We start from the raw sequence: 12169 nt of genomic DNA, 5'->3' as shown, positions 1-12169 counted from the left end.
TTTTCATTAGTTGACTATGATGTTTTGTGTTTCTCCACAGTCAAATTTCTCCTTTGTAAAGGAATAAATGGCACCCCAGCGTCATTTGATATAATCCTCCATTAGGTCTGGGAGGCAGCCACGAATTGAGCAAGCAAATGCACTCTCAGCCCTCTGAACAACTAAGAGGAGCAACTACAGAATCCCTAGTGACAGCACTTGGGATGAGGAGCTCAGCCCAGTTCAAAACAATGCTTCTCTTTCCTTGATCTAGGGAGGGTAGAACATCCTTTTGAAATCTTTATTTTTTTTTTCAGATTTTTGATAATACAGAGTGGTGGAAAAAAAGATTCTTTGCAAAATCTTGCCTTTCTGCTGTCGTACCAGCCATTTCCCAGACTCGGTAATTGATTCCTTGGGGCATGCTAAAATCTGGAAGCAATGAACTGTGGTTGTATAGCACATTAGGAGAAATTGCTTCTTCTTGCAAAGTTGCTTTCTCCTGCCAGGTTGTCACAGGATTCTCAGTGAAGTGGAGAACAGTTTCATCAGACAGGGAAGAAGAGGATCCTTCAACTTGCAGGGGAAGTCTAGCTGAGCTCAGGATTTCTGCTTATTCTTCTTCATTTGTACCCTCTCAGTGCACACTAGGATCATCAAATGGGCACTCGGACCCCAGCCACTAATCTGCAGCTGACACACACCCTCCTCTGCAACAGAAGGCAATATAACGGATGGTTACAGAAACTCCCTGCCTTTTACATTTTAAATAATACATTTGTATTGAGAGTCTGAGGCTTAAAGCTGGATCACTTCATTCCAATAGAGTAAGGCATCACTTGTGCACCCAACATTCCTTACGCCCTTCATATGAGCCCATCACACCTATTACTGTAATGTGCCTTTTTTTTTTTTTTTTTTTTTTTTTTTTTTTTTTTTTGCTACAGGCTGCCAGGTTTTATTCAATGAAAGTTAGTCAAGACAAGGGAGCCAGTTTCTTTAAGGTCTGTTATTCTCCTCATAGAAGTCACTCATGCTCTAGGCATGGTTCAAGCTTTTACCTGGCAGCTGAACTCTCAGCTGCATACTCAAGCCTACATTCAACAGTTCCAGAATCAGCTCCCTCCAAGAAGTGCTCTGGTTAGTTATCTTATCAGTACAGACTTTTACAGTGCACCTCTAAAACATTCTGAACTCTTCTGCAGCCTCTTAACCTGTATTCATTCTGCAATCCATATACATGCTGATATATAAGTGGCTAAGATGATAGATTAGATAGGGATGATACATGATATATGATAGACAAATAAATGATTGATACATACATACATACATACATATATACATAGCTGATAGTTGATAGATATAGATAGATAGATGATAGATAGGCAGTTAAATAGGTATCCTTATAAATGATAGAGGACAGATGGATGGATAGACGATAGATAGATAGATAGATAGATAGATAGATAGATAGATAGATAGATAGATAGATAGATATGAAAGATAGAGATTTACTGTGTGTGATATGGAAGTTATTATTACTACTTAAGACTGAAATTAAAGACCCTCCATTAATTCAGGCCAGGATACCATGGTAGGAAGGATAAGGCAAATTTCTACCATGAAACAGCTAAACCCTGTAAAACCATTGCATTCAATAAATTCTGATATTTTTTGTCTGTTTCTGGAATAACATGCTAATATAACAGTGTCAGACAAGGATTCCCGTGGACAGAGTCAAAGATGCACTACTCTGCATCAAAAGCATCTCCCTCATATTGCCTTATTCTTCCCACCTACCCTTTTTATCTTCATTTTTTTAATCACTATGTTCTACTTTTCTCATGATTCTCCAAATATATTGTTGAAGCTCTTCCTAGGCAAGGAATTCCCTTGTACCCTATAGCTGACCATTTATTTTCAAATTTGAACTTGTTAAATATGTTAATCTGTTTCTGAGATAGTATGCTCAGGATAGCATGGGTATGGAAATCTCTCTACCATTTCAGCCTAACTAAGAACAAAACCATCACTGGTGGTTTTGTTCTGGAGTCAGTTAATTCTCTTCTGTGCAGTCCCAAACTCAGGATATGTACTTTCCATAGGAAGAAATCTTAAACCATATTTATTGTTGTTAGTCTACATTTGCACTTTCAATAAGATGTCTAGGCTATCTTATGCTGACTAATTTTTCAACAATAATTACTAGTCTAAGGACTTCTTGGTGGAAAAGTAACATTTCAAAGGTATAGGCAGCTTCCTGTTGATGTCTCCTTTACCAGTTACTCATGAAATAATGTTTCCCAAATGTCAAGGTCATTCTATTTTTCAAATAATTAGACCAATTTCCAACAGTCTTCTTATCAAGGGGATTAAAATGTGCCGCTTTGGCTTATTGGTTATTTTGAGTAAAAGGCACTTGAAAAGCAACCAATGTAAATGGCAACTCATACCAAACTAACTCTTCATGAAAGAGAAAAATCCTACATTCAAGATGCTGCCTCTGTGTCAAGAGGAAGAAAGACATTCCTAACACCAGATAGAAGGAGTCAAAATCAACAGAAATCTATTGAGGCAAATACAAGCCAATTAAATTTTCTTCCTTATGAATTATTCACAACTAACATCTCTAATCCAAGTTACCTTTTCTTCACAATTTACTGTTCTTTATCCAAGCTAGTTTTACAGTGTTCAGTTCTAAATATTGGTATGCACCTTTTTTTCTCCAGTAAAGTTCTCATGTATATGTTAAATTTATCAAATATGATTTTTTGCTTTCTATTACATTTTAGTAAATATAACCTGTATATTCCAAGTATACAGGAGACATTATAACTGTTACAATTTAATCTGAACATGATGAACACAAAGTAGCAGACTACTAGTATTGGAAGAAATATATCTTTGTCTTCCTTGCGGAGGAAATTCTGGTCAAAATATTTAGATTTAGTAAGTGCTTTCACTGAAAAGTGAAGGTGTCCTCCAATTTTCCCCAGAAGGAAGCTCCACTTCCCACCCCACACAAGGGTTGATGAATGCCAAGGAAGAAAAAAATAAACAAAATTTTAAAACAAGATGTATGTATATATGTCTACATGTAAGGTGGTTTAGAACTTGCTCTTTGAAGTTTGTTCCATCCACCAAGTATGTGAATGTTGCATGTATGTATTTACATATGTATTTATGCACTCATGTATGTTCATATGTATGTATGTGTATAGTAGAAAAGCCTGTAAGAGAAACTAAATGAAGAAAAGTTAAGTAAAGAGAAGCTTGTTGGCATCTAAAAAATATAAAAAAGATAAAGATAAAGAAACTGTGTTCCTAAATCCAGATACATTAGACAAACTTTGAGTTGACTTGATATGCAGAGTTTTTGGACTTTGACATACTAATTAAGGCAGAACATCTTGACACAGAAGGTGTCAAGTTGTGTTTTCATTAATGCATTTCACAACAGTTTGCATATAATCTATCACAGAGTCCTGGTGATAAGAAAGGACTTCAACACCGCCCTTCTGAAAGAGGTCTTGAAAGTCAACTGAACTAAAAAAAAAAAAAAAAAGCATACTATTCGGCCATACATACTATTCAGCCATACTTAATATGAAAATAAATACATCCCTTAAAATTGCTTGCAGTACAGATTTCTAATAAATTTGTTATTCACCTCATTTGCATAAAAGTCAGAGTCATAACTGAAAGTGAAAGAAAAAAGAGAGAGAAAAAAAGAAAGGACGTCCCTGGTACAGAATCAAGAAACTATATTAATCTTACAAGCATATTTAATATAGAGGAGCAGTTTGTTGCAAGTGATTCGTAATAAGCATGTAAATTCAGTAAGAGGGTTTCAACCTTTAAAGTGCTCAGTAAACATCATTACAGTTTTGCAGAAACTAAAACAACCAAAGGATGAGGCCATTCTCCTTAACAAATCAATGCATTTTATTTTAGAAAGGCAATAGTAAGCAAAAATCACAAAGGGAAAACTCGAAAGTGATAATGTGCCATAAAATACAGTCAAAAAGGAACACTGATTTGCAAATTGTGTTACTTAACTTCTTTTTCTGTCTTAACATAACTGGAAGAAAATAACTTATAAGAAGATGTTGAACCATATTTGTTTGGCTCAATGCATTGAACCACACACATTGGGACAAGTGGTAAGCAAAGTAGCTCAATCAGGGAAAGTAAAAGATAGAGAAGGGACAAGGCCTGGTTATCTCCCTCAGGGCACAACACAATGATCTGGTTTCTTGACACTATGCCCTCACCTCAGAAATTCCCCACCACCTCCCAATAGTACCATGGGCTGGGGATCAAACATTTAACATACGTGCGTCAGGTATATTCAAGATCCAAACCACAACAGATGCAGAAATAAAGACGTGCTTTCCAGTTAATAATTCCAGAACATTCTTAAATCTTATCATCCATCAAGACTTTTAAAGTTAAGATTTATAGATTTAGTAAGGCAAAATAAGGGGACGCTATACTAAAACACCTATCAGAAATGGCACACTAAAGTTTCCATGTGCTAACCATGCTCAGAAATGTGCTCCTGTAGTAGCTAAGGCATAATATAAAGACAAGCAGATAACAGTCCTGTGAGATTCCTCAGTAGATGACAGTATTCACTACCAAGCCTTACTGTCACAGTTTGATTTTCTGGAAACCATGTTGCAGAAGAAAAGGATTGACTCTAGCAAGGTATCCTCTGAACCCGATCTCCCTGTCCCTCTCCATGCCTGTGACAATTATAAGTGAACAAATACATTTTTAAAAAGATTACCAGACATAAAGAACAACTAATGGATTTTACCTGAGGCCTTTCTTACATTTTTAGCTATTAAAATTGTCATAGTTATGTACATTTATACGTCCTGCTAAATTCATAGCATAGTACATATTAGGTTTTTCTGACTAACATTGTAAAGTGAGACATCTTGGATCTGGGTCTTACTTAATAGTTCAACTGGCCTCAAATTCACAATTCTTCTGCTTCTGTGTCCTGGTGTGAGTCACCACACTAGCTTTTTTAAAAAACTAATGTTTATATTTAAGGTATATATACTATTATGGAATAAATGCATAAGGTTTCAGGGTTACTCCAGTAAAGCAACAGTATTTGTTTATATTTCTCCAAAGAATAATGATGCAGAGGTACTTTTCATACATACAGAAATAGGTTAACAGAAATGCCTATTCTGGTCCTTTGCCTGTTTAATAGTTAGGTTATATTCTTTATAAATTTGGATATTATTTATTTTTACAAATTACCTTGTCATGCTTCTTTTATTGTGGAGTAGTTTTCCCTTTTGATGAACCTTGGGTCTTGGCTATGAAAAATCTTAAACATTTTTTTAACTTTTATTGAATCATTGTGAACTTTGTATCATGCACCCAGTCCCACTCAACCCTCCATAGCCATCCTCCACCCTTGAAGCCACCAGCCCCCAAAGAAAACAAAAAATAAAAACATTTCATCATGGAAGCTGTAGTGTGTCTCACAGCATACCCTTTTGCCCAAACAGTTTTACTTGGAAATATTTATTGCAATGAGTCATTGATCTGGTTTGAAGCCTCCAGCTTCTGCTACACCATCAATACTGGATCCTTAACGGGATGCTTCTCCATTGTTGCCCTGTTTCACAGACAATATTAGGGGATGTTTTTTTGTTTTGTTTTGTTTTGTTTTTTTCCCCTCTGTGTTTCTTACATTGTTTCAGGTTCTTCACTTTAAAGACTTTTATTCATTTTGAGTTAGTTTTCTGTTTATGATGTGAAGCAAATGTTTGCTGTCACTTTTTTACATGAAGGTATTCAGTTTTTCCAGTTTTACCATTTTTTAATCAGCCTGTATTTTCTCCATTGTTTCTTCTCAGTGTCTTGGGTAAAAATTAGGTAGATATATGTAATTGGGTTTACTTTAGAGTCTTCTATTCTTTTGTATTTGTCTATGTTTCTATTTTATGTCAGTAGCATATTGTTTAATTCTAACAGCTTTGTAATATAAGTTGAAGTCAGGAAGAATGATAACTTCAAATTTATTTTTCCTCAGAATTTGATTGGGTGTTCAGGATCACTTACGGTTCCATCTAAGTTTTAAAATTGCTTTTATATCAGAAAAGGTACAGTTTGAAGTTTTGTATTGATTTGTATATTTGAGTAGTTTGACAACAACAATTTGTTCACTTCCAATGAACATAGTTACATTTCCTATTTATTTGCCTATATTTCTTTAATAATTTTGTTTTGTATATAAATTATTTACCACCTTAGTTAAGTTTATTCTCAAGTACTTGTTATGCTATCACAAATGACACTGCTTTCTTCACTTCATTTGTAGATTGAGTATTGGTGTGCAAAAGACATCACTGTTTTTTCATATTGGTTTTATATTCTAGAACTTTATTAAGTCAATATGGTTACTTGTACTAATTTTTTGAGGAAAATTTAAGGATTTTTATAAGCAACACCAAATCATCTGCAAATTACTTGACATATTTTCTAGATTTGATGTGCTTGCTCGCTCTTGCTAATAGTTCTAGATTGTGAGAACAGACTTAAAAAAAATTGTTCTCCTGTATTAACCTCATTTAATAAATTTAAATTTAACAAGGATCTTATACCATACCCAGCAATTACATTATAGCACAAGTCCTTTTCAAAAAGAGTTGCAATTTTTGTTTGAAAATAAATATAGGAAATTATTAAATTAGTAACTTAAAACATATAATTAAACCAAATTGTATTATTATATAATTAATACTGAGTGTGCAGAATCTTGATATCTAATATGTCAAGTATGTGTTATACTATGATACCTGAATGTATCACTTAGAAACTGTGTGACTCCTCTGACTTAAATAATATACATAAGCAAGTATATATTTATACTTAAAGTACATCTGAATAAAATATAAAAGAAAATTGTTAATAGGGGGTCAAAGTGTAAAATGTTTAGTGTAATGGCTGTCCTAGGGAAAAACTACATTGTTCCTTATTTTGCCTTTCTTTGTCAAATACAATCACTATCAACAGCATCTGTATTGCCTTTCAGTTTTCAATGGAGATTTACAAATGTAAGTTTGCCGAGTTGAAACTTATAAACTGATTAAATAAATTATAAAGTAAAACAGAACAATGAGGAGAGAACAAAATGACTCCAAATTATGGATTATAAACTGGGGAAGAGAATAAAGTCACTACAGAAACAAAATGAAAAGTAGACTTGTTCAAGACAGAAGACTGGGTGTTTAGACACAATGAATTTGAGATGATGGTGACTTTTTGTGAAAGCCTCCACGGTGGTGTCTGAAAACATCATCCTTCTCTTAATTCCATTGTCCATGGTCAACATTCATCCATAAGTGAAAGAGCCAATGTAAAACACTGAAAATTTTAGTTGGAATTCTCTAACTCAATTAATGTTATCTATTGCTCAGGTTTTGTTAGCTATTATTTTTTAACTTTCTTTTCAACTGACTAGTTTAAAACTGGAAAATCATTCCTCACATATCTTTTTCATATTTCCTAAGGTTATATATGTAACCACTATTTTCTATACCAAATCTAGAATCGCAAAGATAACAGAAATGTAAGTCATTTCCTTAAATTTGTTCCAATTAAAAGAGAAAACCCAAAACTGCCTTCTGTTCTCCTCTCATTTCTATCAAAATATCTCCATTTTCTAAACTTCTTATGCAGAATCACAATGTACATGTGTTTAAAGAAAAACAAGCTTACTATGTAAATATATTGCATAAATATGCATGATTATGATTCATATTTTAAGAAATTTACATCTATCATTAAATATCAAAAAACAGAGTAGAAAGAAACTGAAAATAACTCACATTACTAAACCATGATATTATCAGTTGACATTGACATTTTTGATACTTTTGACATGAGATCTTTGAAGACTTCTATAATTCTATAACCACATTTTACATTCTAGATTTAAATGACCTTCCCTTGATGTCCATGAGCAAAACAAATACACCCTTAATTCTCACAATCTCAGTGATCTTAAGGCATATCTATTTAACTTTTGGGAGAGCCACGACTACCCCATATTTATGAAAATACAAATCTTTATGGCCAGCTTTACACAAGCACATCTCACTCAGTCAGTTTTTCTCACTACACCTGTTCTTCATCATATCACAATTACCAGTCACTGACCCTCCTATGTTCTCCTAATCTGCATCTTCCAGCATTACCTCTGTCACATCTGGGTTAGATTTCAATGGGCAGAACTCCCTCTGGTCTCTTGACGGCACCTTTATGTGTCTTCCTGTATTTTCATTTCATTGAATGCATATGGCAAAATCAAAGTCTTAATGAGTCCAACTGTTAGTGTCTCTAAATCAAGATCAAGGATAATGTTACTATAAAATGTAGCCCATATGCACAGACAGTTCCTAATGTAAATCAGAGGTTGCTAACCTCATCTGCACTTTTAATGTGTCTCACAATTATTATAATGAATTCAAGTCAGATCACCCATTTTCTGCCTCAGCTACAATGACTCTCAGTTCTCCTTATTGACTGCCCTATACCATCCCCTTCTTTGCTTTCTGTTATTTATTCTCTACCTCCTACACAAATAAAACACAAGACATTAAAGCTGAAATATGTAAAAACAACCCCAAATTCATCCTTTAATTTCTCTATGAAGGTTACTGCTTTTCCAAAGATTTCACTCTATTTATACCAGAAAGCAACTATTTCATCTTTTTCTGACAATTATTGTAAATTTTGAGTTTCTTTTCTTAACCTATATTGTGATATATGCTTAAAATAAAAAGAAATACTCTCTTATTTGTCAAAAGAACTTTGTCTTCTCCAACCAATGATGTAGTTTTGTATGCAGACCTAATCCTATCCTAACACCTATCCTAACACGGAATTACTAACACCATTATTGTTTGTCCTGGACTTTGAGGAGATAGGTAAAACTTTTAGCAAGAATCCATAGACACTCATGACTTGGACCCTTATTAGTTATTACTTTTTAATCTACCTATTGTTATACCTTTACATATATACTTTGATCCAACCAATCTAATTTAGTTATTTACTAATTATGCTATATTGCTTTGCATCTGTATGTTTATATAAATATCCTATCTCCTATAAGGCAAGAACCTAGGTGTATTGTTTAAGAAAGGCTATCTGTGTTTCCTTCCTTCACTGATAGATAGCTTAGGTTCTTTTCCAAATCTCAACTTAACTGTTGATGTTTCTATACTCACCGAGATTTTATCTGGTAGTCCATTTGACTTTGCCTTTTTCACTCTACTTGTGGAATAGGTATTCATTTCCCAGGCTGCCTCATACAGTATATTCAGAGACCAGTGAAGATAAAAAAAAATGTATACAAGGGCTGGAGAGGTGGCTCAGCGGTTAAGAGCACTTTCTGCTCTTCCAGAGGTCCTGAGTTCAATTCCAGCAACCACATGGTGGCTCATAATCATCTATAATGAAACCTGATGTCCTTTTCTGGTGTGAAGGTGTACATGCAGACAGAATATTGTATACTTAATTAATAAATTAATCTTAAAAATTTTTGAATGTATACAAAAGGAAGGAGGAAGGTAAAGTAACAGTAAGAATATCTGAAAAAGCAAGGTGAGGTGGCACACACCTGTAATTCCAGCACTCAGGGAGTCAGAGGTAGGCAGATCTCTGTGAGTTCGAAGGCAGCCTGGTCTACAAAGCAAGTCGAGGGCAGCCAAGCGTTTACAGAGAAACCCTATCCTAAAAAAAAAAAAAAAAAAAAACAGAACAAAAACAAACAGACAAAAAATGTCTGAAAAGTCATAGGAATCATACTATTATCTTCCTACATTTAAGTCTAAGTGTAAATATAAATATATATTTTAAATACAAATGTCCATCTGTGCTGACAATGCTCCACTACGAGCTTTAAAAATATCTAACAAAACCCTCAACAACAGTTGTGCTAAACCTTCTTTTGAATTGTTGGTTAGGGTTATCCAAGAGACTCTCAAATGATAAAAGTCTATTGCTCTTACCCGTGGTTGCCTCCCTGAGGTAGAAGGTAAGTCTCTGTTACTGCAGACACTTTGCACATCAGAAAAAGGACTCTGAGGACCCTAGCTGGATCTGATGTGAAAGCCTCCTCCCTGTGAACTAGCTCTCATGGTACTAGAGGTACCATGCAAACTTCCAAAAGAAAGAAGCAACCAATAGTTTTACCCAGCCATGACCTCTATGAACTACAAAATAATCAGTAATAACCTTAAAAGTACAATAGTGACACTCAAAACTTGGCAGTACACAAAAGATCTCAAATTGGACTTAAGGCCTGCTCAACAAGAGGGAAATCAGGACTGGTGCTGGAAACCCAGCCAACTAACTACCCCAAGTTAGTAAAGTCATGATCTTGGAGAAGAACCTTTAAAGGCTACCTTTCTAAATTAGTATAATCCATAACCATGTTCTAGTATTTAACCACATGCCCAGAGATAATTGTAGTTCTCACCCCTCATCAAAGAAATGTCTTTTATTCACAGACACAGACCAGTATAGAAAATTACAACCAATCAAAACACAGCATTGTGAAAACTAGTGCCAACTACAACATAATTCCTGTGCCTAAGGCTCAGAGATCATTGTTGCATAGGAGGCAGAAAAATTGCAAGAGACAGACAAAGAGAAGCTTTACTGTAAAATTATATCTCCTGGAAACGTCAAAGAAGCTATAACCATGGCTCCTCAGAAGCATGGCTGACAAAAACATGGCAAACACGGGAGCAGCACCAGTAGACATGATAATGCAGAAGGGGAATGTTCAGGTGACTTCAACTCTAGACAAGAAACTGCAGGCAACTAAGGAATGCTGAGAATAGGAGAAACAGTCTTCACCAGGGCAATCCACACGAAATGGTTATCCAATATGAAATAGATCATCCAGAAAAAATATACATATAATATATACAAACTTAAAGGTTGTATTTGAGTATTTAAAATATATATGCACACATATGCACATGAATATACATACATAATATAATATAACTCAAAGAAAAATACAGCATGAATTTGACAGAAAGCAAGGGGGAGGAAATAAGGGGGAGCTTGGTTGGGGAATGGTAGATGATGTAATTATATTATAATCTCCAAATATTATTTTTAAATGTATATTATTCATCTTTGTGGTTTTGGTAATGAGGTAGTACCTTTATTAAAAAAGAACCTGAACAGTAAATATATGTGTAAATAATCAGTGAACAGTTTCTCCACTAAACCTGAAATGATTATTACACATCATAGGTTACTTATTGATCTTAGTTCCATTCGGTGTCTTAAATTCAGAGATTATGCCAAGAGATTAGGTAGGTAACATACTTATAGGTAGAAAAAATATGCAGAAAATAAAAACGAAGAAGCAAGAGAAACAGAGGGTTTTCTGAGTGTGGTGCAGGTCTCAGACCTGAGGAAAGAGGAGAAAAGAGCCAGGAAAAGATGTCTGACATCAGCATCCTTGCTAAAGAGGCAGGGCCATGTAAACAGCACCTCCTAAAGTAATAACCACTTTTTTGGAGTCCTGCTTTATCTTGTAGGAAGAGACCTGCCTCAGTATCCCCACATAATTATTTTCTGTCGTCAGGATATCTTTACTACACTGATGAATCCAGAGGTATAGGCTGAAGAGGTTATTCAGTTGTTTCCAGTGTATATTAATGACACCAAAAAAATTTTTCTTCAGAAAAATCTTGATGCCTACTTTTAAATGTGTCCTGGTTAAATTTTTTGTTGTTGTTGACAGTTTAATTAATCTAGAAAGAAAGATTCTCAGATAAAAAGCCAAATAAATCCTTCCCCCTCACCACCACCACAACCACCAACTTGTTTCGGTTCAAATATGTAAGAGCAGCAACAGAAAAATAAAAAAAGTTAGGTAAAACCTTCCTCAAAATTGAAGTCTTGTTTACAAATGTAGTCAAATGATGTCCTCTTCTTCACAATGATGTGACGCTTCTCAAAATACTAAAAAGAAGAAAAAATTACTAAGAAGAATTAATTTTATCTATAAGCCATTGCAGACTCCATGTGTCTCTAAAACGTTAGCAATATAATGAAGATTACCTTGTAATCAAGTGTTATACAAGCTATAATAGCTACTAAAATGCATTATGAAATACTGATGTCG

Source organism: Psammomys obesus, unplaced genomic scaffold (assembly GCF_907164565.1).
Source record: "Psammomys obesus unplaced genomic scaffold, mPsaObe1.curated_primary_1811, whole genome shotgun sequence".
NCBI classification, from domain to species: Eukaryota; Metazoa; Chordata; class Mammalia; order Rodentia; family Muridae; genus Psammomys; species Psammomys obesus.
The sequence above is the reverse complement of the archived record's forward strand: the minus strand, read 5'-3'. Positions refer to the sequence as shown.